Genomic DNA, 10,621 nt, shown 5'->3' on the forward strand with positions numbered 1-10,621 from the left:
CAGCTTCATATAATTTAAACTGTGTCTGCCATGGACTGAATATTTATGTCTTCTCCAAATGCTTATATATTTGGAGGTGAAGTATTTGGGAGGTAATTAGGTCATGAAGATGGAGCCCTAATGAATGGGTGCCTTTAAAAGAGGCCAGAGAGCTAGCTAGTTCTCTTTCTTCCATGTAAGGATCAGTCAGTTCAGTTCAGTCGCTCAGTTGTGTCCGACTCTGCGACTCCATGGACTGCAGCACGCCACGCCTCCCTGTCCATCACCAATTCCTGGAGTTTACTCAAACTCATGTCCATCACGTCGGTGATGCCATCCAACCATCTCATCCTCTGCTGTCCCCCTCTCCTCCTGCCTTCAATCTTTCCCAGCATCAGGATCTTTTCCAATGAGTCGGTTCTTCGCATCAGGTGGCCAAAGTATTGGAGTCTCAGCTTCAGCATCAGTCCTTCCAATGAATATTCAAGACTGATTTCCTTTAGGATGGACTGGTTGGATCTCCTTGCAGCCCAAGAGACTCTCAAGAGTCTTCTCCAACACCACAGTTCAAATAAGGATACTGAGAAGTTAACAGTCTGCAACCTGGAAGAGGGCTCTCATCAGAATCCAACCATGCTGACACCATGATCTCACCCTTCTAGCCTTCAGAACTAAGAGACATAAAGTTCTACAGTTGATAAGTCACTCAGTTTATGGTATCTTATTATAGGAGCCTAAACTGATGAAGCTGGTTTTAGAAAAGGCAAAGGAACCAGAGATCAAATTGCCAACATCTGCTGGATCATCAAAAAAGCAAGAGAGTTCCAGAAAAACATCTATTTCTGCTTTATTGACTATGCCAAAGCCTTTGACTGTGTGGATCACAATAAACTGTGGAAAATTCTGAAAGAGATGGGAATACCAGACCACCTGACCTGCCTCTTGAGAAACCTGTATGCAGGTCATGAAGCAACAGGTAGAACTGGACATGAAACAACAGACTGGTTCCAAATAGGAAAGGGAGCACATCAAGGCTGTATATTGTCACCCTGCTTATTTAACTTATATGCAGAGTACATCATGAGAAACGCTGGGCTGGAAGAAGCACAAGCTGGAATCAAGCTTGCCGGGAGAAATATCAATAACCTCAGATACACAGATGACACCACCCTTACGGCAGAAAGCAAAGAGGAACTAAAAAGCCTCTTGATGAAAGTGAAAGAGGAGAGTGAAAAAGTTGGCTTAAAGTTCAGCATTCAGACAACTAAGATCATGGCATCTGGTCCCATTACTTCCTGGCAAATAGATGGGGAAACAGTGGAAACAGTGGCTGACTTTATTTTGGGGGACTCCAAAATCACTGAAGATGGTGATTGCAGCCATGAAATTAAAAGACGCTTACTCCTTGGAAGGAAAGTTATGCCCAATCTAGACAGCATACTGAAAAGCAGAGACATTACTTTGCCAACAAAGGTCCATCTGGTCAAGGCTATGGTTTTTCCAGTGGTCATGTATGGATGTGAGAGTTGGACTGTGAAGAAAGCTAAGCACTGCAGAATTGATGCTTTTGAACTGTGGTGTTGGAGAAGACTCTTGAGAGTCCCTTGGACTGCAAGGAGGTCCAACCAGTCCATCCTAAAGGAGATCAGTCCTGGGTGTTCATTGGAAGGACTGATCCTGAAGCTGAAACTCCAATACTTTGGCCACCTCATGCGAAGAGTTGACTCATTGGAAAATACCCTGATGCTGGGAGGGATTGGGGGCAGGAGGAGAAGGGGATGACAGAGGCTGAGATGGCTGGATGGCGTCACCAACTCAATGGACATGAGTTTGAGTAAACTCGGGGAGTTGGTGATGGACAGGGAGGCCCGGCGTGCTGAGATTCACGGGGTCGCAAAGAGTCGGACACGACTGAGCGACTGAACTGAACTGACTGAACTGAAGCTGATGAAGACAGTGTTCAAAGCCATTGTTTTATAACAGTCTTTTTTTAAAAAGTTCTTAGCTCCCTTGTTTTGTTCCATTGTTACTCTTTATTGTTTTTCTAATTTCAGTTTCATTTATTTCTGTTTGTATCTATATTATTAGTGATACTATCATTCTTCTTGCCTTGGTTTTAATTTACTTTTATAATTTTTCAAGTTAGGAGCTGATATTATCAAATTGAGTCTTTTCTTCCTTTCTAATATAAGCATTTAATGACATAAATTTCCCACGAAGCACTTCTTTAGCTAAGTCCCCAAAATTGTGATATGGTGTATTTACGTTTTCATTCAGTTCAAAATATTTTCCAGTTTCCTTCAATAATTTCTTTTGATCCATGGTTTACTAATTGTACTGGTTAATTTCCAGATATCTGGGGATCTTGATGATATAAAAGAAAATAAATGTCAAGGTCTTAAATGCTACAGTGAGGAGTTTCTACCTAATGTGCTGACCAATGGGAAATCATTAATGATTTTTGAGAAGTGTGCTGACATGATCAGAGCTATGCTTGAAGAAAGACAGTCTTGAAGGATAGAATGGATTGGAGGCAGGAAGTAGGGAGGTAGCTAAGGGTCAGCTACTCATTCTCACCAACTATGCCATATCATGCTGTTACATGTACTGAATTTCTCTCTGCTCCTGAAAGATCATTTCTTTAAGTATTCAAGTCACTTTGAATTTAAATGCCAATTTAAATGTACTAACAAATTCACTAGTTAGTCATCTAATTAGTACATACTTTAACTATCTACATGAATGACTGATTTAACCATTACCATGGCCAAGTCAGTTAAATTGCTCAGTTTGGGCTAAAATTGTTGTTAGTGGAGTAGATATTTGTATTTAACATATGCATTTCAAACTATAAGTAATTGCTACTTAGAACCTAAAACGTAATTGTCATGAGACATAATTAGTGTTAAAAATCAGAATCTTATAAATCTCTGCCTAATTCCTAAATCATATATCTAAATGTCTGGTTGCTATATATATTTTATAAGGTCTCACGCTCTTTTAAACCAAAGCATTTATTTTAATAAATCTCTTGGAACTTACCAATTCTGTGGAAGTGGAACAATTGTCACCCAGCATGTGTGACTTACATGGTAAACAAGATGAAAATGGGCTGAGCTCATAAAATGGCATGTGTATCCCTGACCTGGGGAGAGTGGCACCTGGTTGGTGGTGCCTGTCTCATATTAACCAGAGACAAAACAACTCCTTGTTTATCCCAACTTGGCTTTTTGCTTGTGCCCATGCTTGGCTCATGCCCTGGACACAAGGGAAAAAAAGGATTTCATTCTATTCAGTGAAGATGCTGCAATTTTAAAAATTTTTATTTTTTCAATACAGTTAAATGTTACAACATCCGTATTATGAAGTCAGGAAGTTGGAATAATTTCTTGAAGATATATAAGGAAATAGGAATAATTGCTTGCCATAAATGGGAAAGGACAAAGCACTTGAAGTCATGCCTTGAAGTTAAAAGAGTCTGGTTGGCCTTTCACTTTCCCCTACTTGGCTCTTCACAGACAGTCAGCAGTAGAGAGACTCTTGAGTCATGAATCAGAAACACAACGTTCATCCTGAAGTCACATAGTCACTTTCAAAGAACACTACAGAACTTTTGTGACCAAGACCCTTTGTGTCCTTCCCTTCAACATTGTTTTCATCATCACTGTGGCTCTTAATGTTTTGGGGTATGGATCCTTTTCAGAATCTGATGAAAGTAAGGGAAATGGGAAATTTTGCCAAGAAAATTCTCTCCTAAGTGCATAAAATTTTGTCTATAATTTTTGTCTAAAATTATAGACAAAATCATAATTTTGTATATAATTTCAGAACGTTGATAGATTCCTCCCTGTGTGAGGTTTGTGTCCCACAAAGGATATGTTGACGTCCTAACCCCCAGAAACTATGGCCTTATTTGGAGAAAGCGTCTTTCCAGATGTAACCAGGTCATTAGGGTGGACCCTAAACCAATATGCTTGGTGTCCTCACAAGAGAGGGAAAACAATGTGAAGACATAGACACAGGATGAGAATACCATGTGAAGACAAAGAGATTCAAGTGATGTACCTATGGCCCATGGAACACTGAAGTTTGCAAGTGTCACCAGAAGCTAGAGCAGAGCATGAAACAGATTCTCCCTAGAACACTCAGAAGCAGCCCAACAGTGCTGACATCTTGATTTCAGACTTCTGACCTCCAGAATTATGAGACAATACATTTCTATTGTTTTTAGCCTTCCAGTTTGTAGTACTTTGTTTTGGCAGTCCAAGGAAACTAATACAGATTTTGGTTGCTACTGTAACAAATATCTAAAATATAGAAGCAGATTTGGAATTGGATAATGGGTAGAGTGGAAACAGTGTCAGACTTTATTTTTTTGGGCTCCAAAATCACTGCAGATGGTGATGGCAGCCATGAAATTAAAAGATGCTTACTCCTTGGAAGGAAAGTTATGCCCAATCTAGATAGCATATTAAAAAAACAGAGACATTACTTTACCAACAAAGGTCCATCTAGTCAAGGCTGTGGTTTTTCCAGTGGTCATGTATGGATGTGAGTGTTGGACTGTGAAGAAAGCTGAGTGCCAAAAAATTGATGCTTTTGACCTGTGGTGTTGGAGAAGACTCTTGAGAGTCCCTTGGACTGCAAGGAGATCCAACCAGTCCACCCTAAAGGAGATCAGTCCTGGGTGTTCATTGGAAGGACTGATGCTGAAACTGAAACTCCAATACTTTGGCCACCTTATGTGAAGAGTTGACTCACTGGAAAAAACCCTGATGCTGGAAGGGATTGGGGACAGGAGGAGAAGGGGACAACAGAGGATGAGATGACTGGATGGCATCACTGACTCGATGGACATGAGTTTGAGTAAGCTCTGGGAGTCAGTGATGGACAGGGAGGCCTCGTGTGCTGAGATTCATGGGGTCACAAAGAGTCGGACACGACTGAGTGACTGAACTGAACTGAACTGAATGGGTAGAAGCTAGAAGAATTCTTAAGTGTTGATCAAAAAAACTTGGATTACCATTAAGAGAGGATGGTAAAAATAGAATATTACAGGCATATTAATGTTATGGGGGGCTTCCCTGGTGGTCTGGTAGTTAAGAATCCACTTTGCAATGCAGGAGACATTGGTTGGATCCCTGCTCCGAGAAGATCCCACTTGCTGTGGGGCAGCTTGGCCCAAGTACGACAACTGCTGAGCCCATGTGCCTAGAGCCTATGCTCCGCAACAAGAGAAACCATCACAAAGAGAAGCCTGTGCACCACAACTAGAGAGTAGTCCCCGATCACTACAACTAGAGAAAGCCCATGTGCAGCAATGAAGACCTAGCACAGCCATAAATATATAAATAAAAATATATTAAAATCGGGTGGAGAGGGAGGTGGGAGGGGGGATCGGGATGGGGAATACATGTAACTCCATGGCTGATTCATGTCAATGTATGACAAAACCCACTGCAATGTTGTGAAGTAATTAGCCTCCAACTAATAAAAATAAAAAAAATTTAAAAATAAAAAAATAATTAAAAATTAAAAAATAAAAGCACTTCTGGTGAGGCCTTAGAAAGAAATGAATGCATTATTGAGCACTGAAGGAAAAGCAATCCACATTATAGAGTGGCAGAAAGTTTGTTTGAATTGTGTTTTGCTGTTGGGGGAAATGTAAAAAAAGCCATAAACTTGGATATTTCACTGAGAAGTTTTTCAAACAAAGTGTGGAAGATATAACTTGTTTCCTTTGTACTGCTTTTATTAAAAGGTAAGAGTAAAGATATAAATTAAGGAATAAATTATTAAGCAAAAAGCAACCAACACTTAATGATTTGGAAAATTCTGTCTATGTAGATAGACTGGAAATAAGGTCAAAGGTGTGGCTGAACAACTATTGGCTACATCACTCAGGTGTGTGCCTTATGGATCCAATCAACCATCTCAGCAAAAGTCAGCAACAGGAATGTGGTGATCTCAGAAGGCTCTGGGGGAAACCCCATATCAAATGGTGTGAATTCCCTTGACATTCATGGAAGACAGGTTTTTGAGAAGTATACTAACATGGCATAGTTAGCCTAGATTGGAAGGGACAGAGGTGGGACAAACTGAAGGAAACATGACTCTAAGGGCAGAGCCATGGATGCAAAGGCCAGAGAGAGCACAGGCCGAGGGGGCAGAATTGCCTCTTTGTTTCCAGAAGGTAAGGCTGCTGCCCAGGGATAAGAGGGAAGAGCATCAAGTCACAGAGATTTAGTCCTAGGCCCTGGAACCTAGTGAAATCTGCCCTATTGTGAACTTACTTTTAGACTGACACCTTTTTTTTTCTTCCAATTTCTCCCTTTTAGAATAGGACGTATAACTTTTATTTATTTATTTGGCCATGCCCTGTGGCATGCATGATCCTAGTTCCCAAACCAGGAATAGAACTCATGCCCCCTGTGATGGAAGTGCAGTGTCCCAACCACTGGGCCACCAAGAAGTCCCTAGCATGTCTATCTTAAACCTGTTCTATAATTATACATTTGAAGCAAATTTCTTTTCCAGGTTTCACAAGTATATAGATGAACAATAATTTTGCCCCAAGATGGACCATATTCTGAGTCTCACCTATAACTTATTTAAATGATGCATAGGATAAGATTTAAGACTTCCATTGATTATACTTAGGTGATATTTTGGACTTAAAATTGATGCTGGAATGGGTTAAGACTTTAGGGGATGTTGGGCTGGAGTTAATGTATTTTGTACACAAGAAGTACATGAACTGGGGGGTGTGCAAAAGAAGATTGTTATGGGTTGAATTGTGTCACCCCCCCAAAAAAAACACATGTTGAGGGCTTCCCAGGTGGCGTTAGAAGTAAAGAATTTGCCTGCCAATGCAGGAGATGTAGGAGACGCGAGTTCGATCCCTGGGTCAGGAAGATCCCCTAGAGAAGACAGTGGCTAGCCACTCGAGTATTCTTGCCTGGGAAATCCCATGAACAGAGGAGCCTGGTGGGCTATAGTCCATGGGATCGCAGAGTCGGACACAACCGAGCATGCATGCACACGCATGCACAATGTGTTAAGAAGTTCTAATTCTCAGTATCTGTGAAATTGACTTTATTTGAAAATAAGTTCTTTGCAGATGTAATCAAGTCATTATTGTGGGCTCGAATCCAATATGCCTGGTGTCCTTACAGAAAAAGGAAATGATGTGCAGACCACAGACACAGGACAAACACCACATAGAGGTGGAGGCAGACATTGCAATGAGGTATCTACAAGCCAGGGTGTGCAAAGGATTGCTGGCCGCCACCAGAAGCTAGGAAAGGAGCACGGAACAGAAACTCCCTGAGAACCCTTCTAAGGGACCAGCCCTGCCGATGCCATGATTTCAGATTTCTAGCCTCCAGAACTGAGAGACAACCAATATCTACGGTTTCAAAACGCCCAGTTTACCCAGTTTGTGGTACTTTGTTTCACCATCCCCAGCACACTAACCCTACCACCCTAAAGTCTCATCCACATGTTTTTAAGCAACCCGTGAAACCCAAGATCCTTCCATTTTTAGGTATTTGTTCAGCAGCCAGACCTAGCAGCAAGATGTCTTGAGTACAGTACAAAGCAAATTTTGATGCAATTTCTATGACTAAACCTAGAGAATATTCTACCGCTTAAGAATCGTTGCAGAATTTAATGAACTACAAAAGAGTATGCTTTGAAAACAAGGTAGACTGGGAGCAGAAATTTCATCCTAGAGTTCAGATCCTCGCTGTGACTAACCTTTGCTTACTCATTGATTAATGTGTTTACCTGTCTTCTCCACAAGCATAGAGTTGAATATCAAATTTGCAGCTGACTCACTTTTTGATGGATACTCACATTCTTTTTCAAGTGCTAAGTAAAAGCTTATCCTTAGCGAAGTAAAATGCAGTCAACAGGCAAGTGAACTTGTCCTGAATACTTTACTAAAGTGTTAGTGTGAGTCCCTCCTTAGGTAGTTAGCTGGGATTACGTCTGTCAGCTTCCAGTGGCCGTAGATCTTGGAAATATGGAAAAATACATGTTAAAAGATATAAGGGAACATAAGTAAAAAATCAGATGATATGAGCTACTACATCATATAGTTTTGAGGTCAAAGAAGCTGCTGAAAACTCATGAAATAGAATAGATTTCAAAATGTTTTTTTTTTAAAAAAGAAAAATTTATTTCTATTATATTTAACTTTTCAATCTCTGAGGGAAAATATATTATTCTATTAACTTTGAATTTGGGGCTCTAATTTAGAAAGAGTTTTCTTTTTTAATTTAAATGTATTTATTTTTAATCATAGGATAATTGCTTTACATTATTGTATTGATTTCTGCCCTATATCAAAATAACTCAGCCATAGGTATATATATGTCCCCTCCCTCTTTAACCTCCCTCCAACCTCCCACCTCCCATCCCATCCCACCCTGGATTTTCTTCTTATTTTCTCTTGTGCAGTGGTAAAAATATTCTTTCCATTGGGTGTAAAGAGAAAATCCAACCATTAGTATAAGGAGAATCATTTATTCATCAAATATTTACAAAGTATCTACTATGTATCTATCTTCAAACTGGGCAAAGGCAATACAGAGACACATGAGATAGTGTCCCTGTCCTCAAGGATTCTCACTGATAGAGGAAGACTCAAAAAATTATAATTATAGTATGTGCTGATAAGAGAGATACCTGATTCATTCAGGATTGGTGGAAGGGAGTGTGGAGGACAGATGCACTCCAAGAGGTAGTAATTGAGTTGAACCTTAAAACTGGCAAGTGCATTAAAGGGAGATGTGATAGCATGGACTAAGGAAAAGGTAAGAAACAGCACGTTACATGGGATACATTCACACTAAAAAAGCACTCATTGTGTTTATCTGAAACTCAAATTTAATTAACTGTCCTATATTTCTATTTTCTAAACTTGGCAACTCTAAATGAATTGAATGCATTTCTGTGTCGCTGGAAGGTCAAGTGCAAGTCAGAGGTTGTGAGAGACAGGACTGGAAAGACAGATGTCAGATCATCAAAAACCAGGTTTGCCAAGTCAGACAACTTGTACTTAGCTTTGAGAACAGTAGTGAGCTATTGAAAAGTTTTTAGCAGAAGGGCCATATAGTCAAGCTCCTCTTTTAGATGGTTCTTCTGGCAATATATGGAGCATTCATCGAAGCAAATAAGGGTAGGGACAGGGAAATTATTAAATAGACTAATGTAAGGTTGATCCCATAGAAATGATGAGCTTAAACTAGTGCAATGGTTGGGGGAGATGGAGATTAGGTGCTGGAAGAAACTTCTAGGAGTAAAGTCCAGAAGTTTAGGTAGTTGACCAAAGGGGGTTAAGAAAGAGAGAGGGAATCTAGAATGACTTCACAGATCCTGTCTTAGTGACAGGATGTATGACATGGAAAATGTAGGAGAAAGGGCAGGACTTTTAAGGAAGATGACAAGTTATATTTTGGGCATGTTTATTTAGCTGGTTGGACTTCCCTGGTGGCTCAGATGGTAAAGCGTCTGCCTATAATGTGGGAGACCCAGGTTCAATCCCTGGGTTGGGAAGATCTCCTGGAGAAGGAAATGGCAATCAACTACAGTACTCTTGCCTGGAAAATCCCATGGATGGAAGAACCGGGTAGGCTACAGTCCATGGGGTCGCAAAGAGTCAGGCACGACTGAACGACTTCACTTTCTTTCTTTCGTTTTCTATTTAGCTGGTTGGCTAAATTCCAACCAAATGGAAATGAGCAGCAGGTATCAGAGGAGTGTTCCATTTTGTCAATGTAGACTTGGGAATTGTTAGCATAGAGCTAAAACTATAAAAAACAAAACAGAGAACCAATTAAGAGCATTCATTCTTGCCATTGGTAGAATTAAAAATCTTCTTGAAGGACAATTGTCACTCTATATAGTTCTTTCTAAACCTGGCTCGTCCATGTACCATAAAAAGATTCAGCACAATGAATATACTATCATGGCAGGACACTGTATTAATACTTACTGTAAATCATGTGGTGGAGTTCCTGTTTATCTTGTTTGTGGAATTACCTCATATTTAATATACCTCAGTGTAACATGAGCTAGAAATAAGCCAATTTGTAGAAAAAGATAACAGTCAATATTTTTGTGGAATGCATATATCATTCCCATCACAAGATATGACAAAACATCAACAGCAAGATGACTTATCTGAGCCAATGTCAGCATTTATAAAAGGGAATTTCTGGCCTTTCATCCAGTTTAAAACTTCTACTCTGTAACAATGTTGGTTGTAGCTTTAGGTAGCAAAGGAGCTTGTTCAATTAAATGTCAATGTATAGAATAAGGAGAGGGTGAAAAATTAAGTTCGTATGAAGAACACTTTAACTCTTTAACTTGGAAAGAACATTTAAATGCTAAATAAAACAGACTTTCATTGCCTAACAAGACTCTAAGATATGTATACCAATAATAAACATATAGGTGGATTATTGAGACCCTAATGTATCAGACACAGAATTAAACAATTTACATGTTATTCCATATAACTTTCACAGAAATCCTATAAACTAGATATATGGTCATTCTCATTTTATCATTGAGGAAACAAACTCAGAGAAGTTGCTTAACATTTTACAGAGAGACAATTTTCAAAGTCTATATT

General features: G+C 39.7%; 2 non-coding genes across 2 annotated transcripts; both read left to right on the plus strand.

The window, feature by feature from the left end:
• The first annotated feature begins 3,114 nt into the window (after positions 1 to 3,114).
• LOC122691110 lies at positions 3,115 to 3,249 on the plus strand. The gene has a single exon (XR_006340347.1). It is a non-coding gene; the product is annotated as a small nucleolar RNA SNORA48 (small nucleolar RNA).
• A 6,219-nt stretch (positions 3,250 to 9,468) lies between these two features.
• On the plus strand, positions 9,469 to 9,540 carry TRNAY-AUA. Its single transcript has one exon. It is a non-coding gene; the product is annotated as a tRNA-Tyr (tRNA).
• Positions 9,541 to 10,621: the final 1,081 nt, after the last annotated feature.

Source organism: Cervus elaphus, chromosome X, assembly GCF_910594005.1.
Source record: "Cervus elaphus chromosome X, mCerEla1.1, whole genome shotgun sequence".
In the NCBI taxonomy this organism is placed as follows: Eukaryota; Metazoa; Chordata; class Mammalia; order Artiodactyla; family Cervidae; genus Cervus; species Cervus elaphus.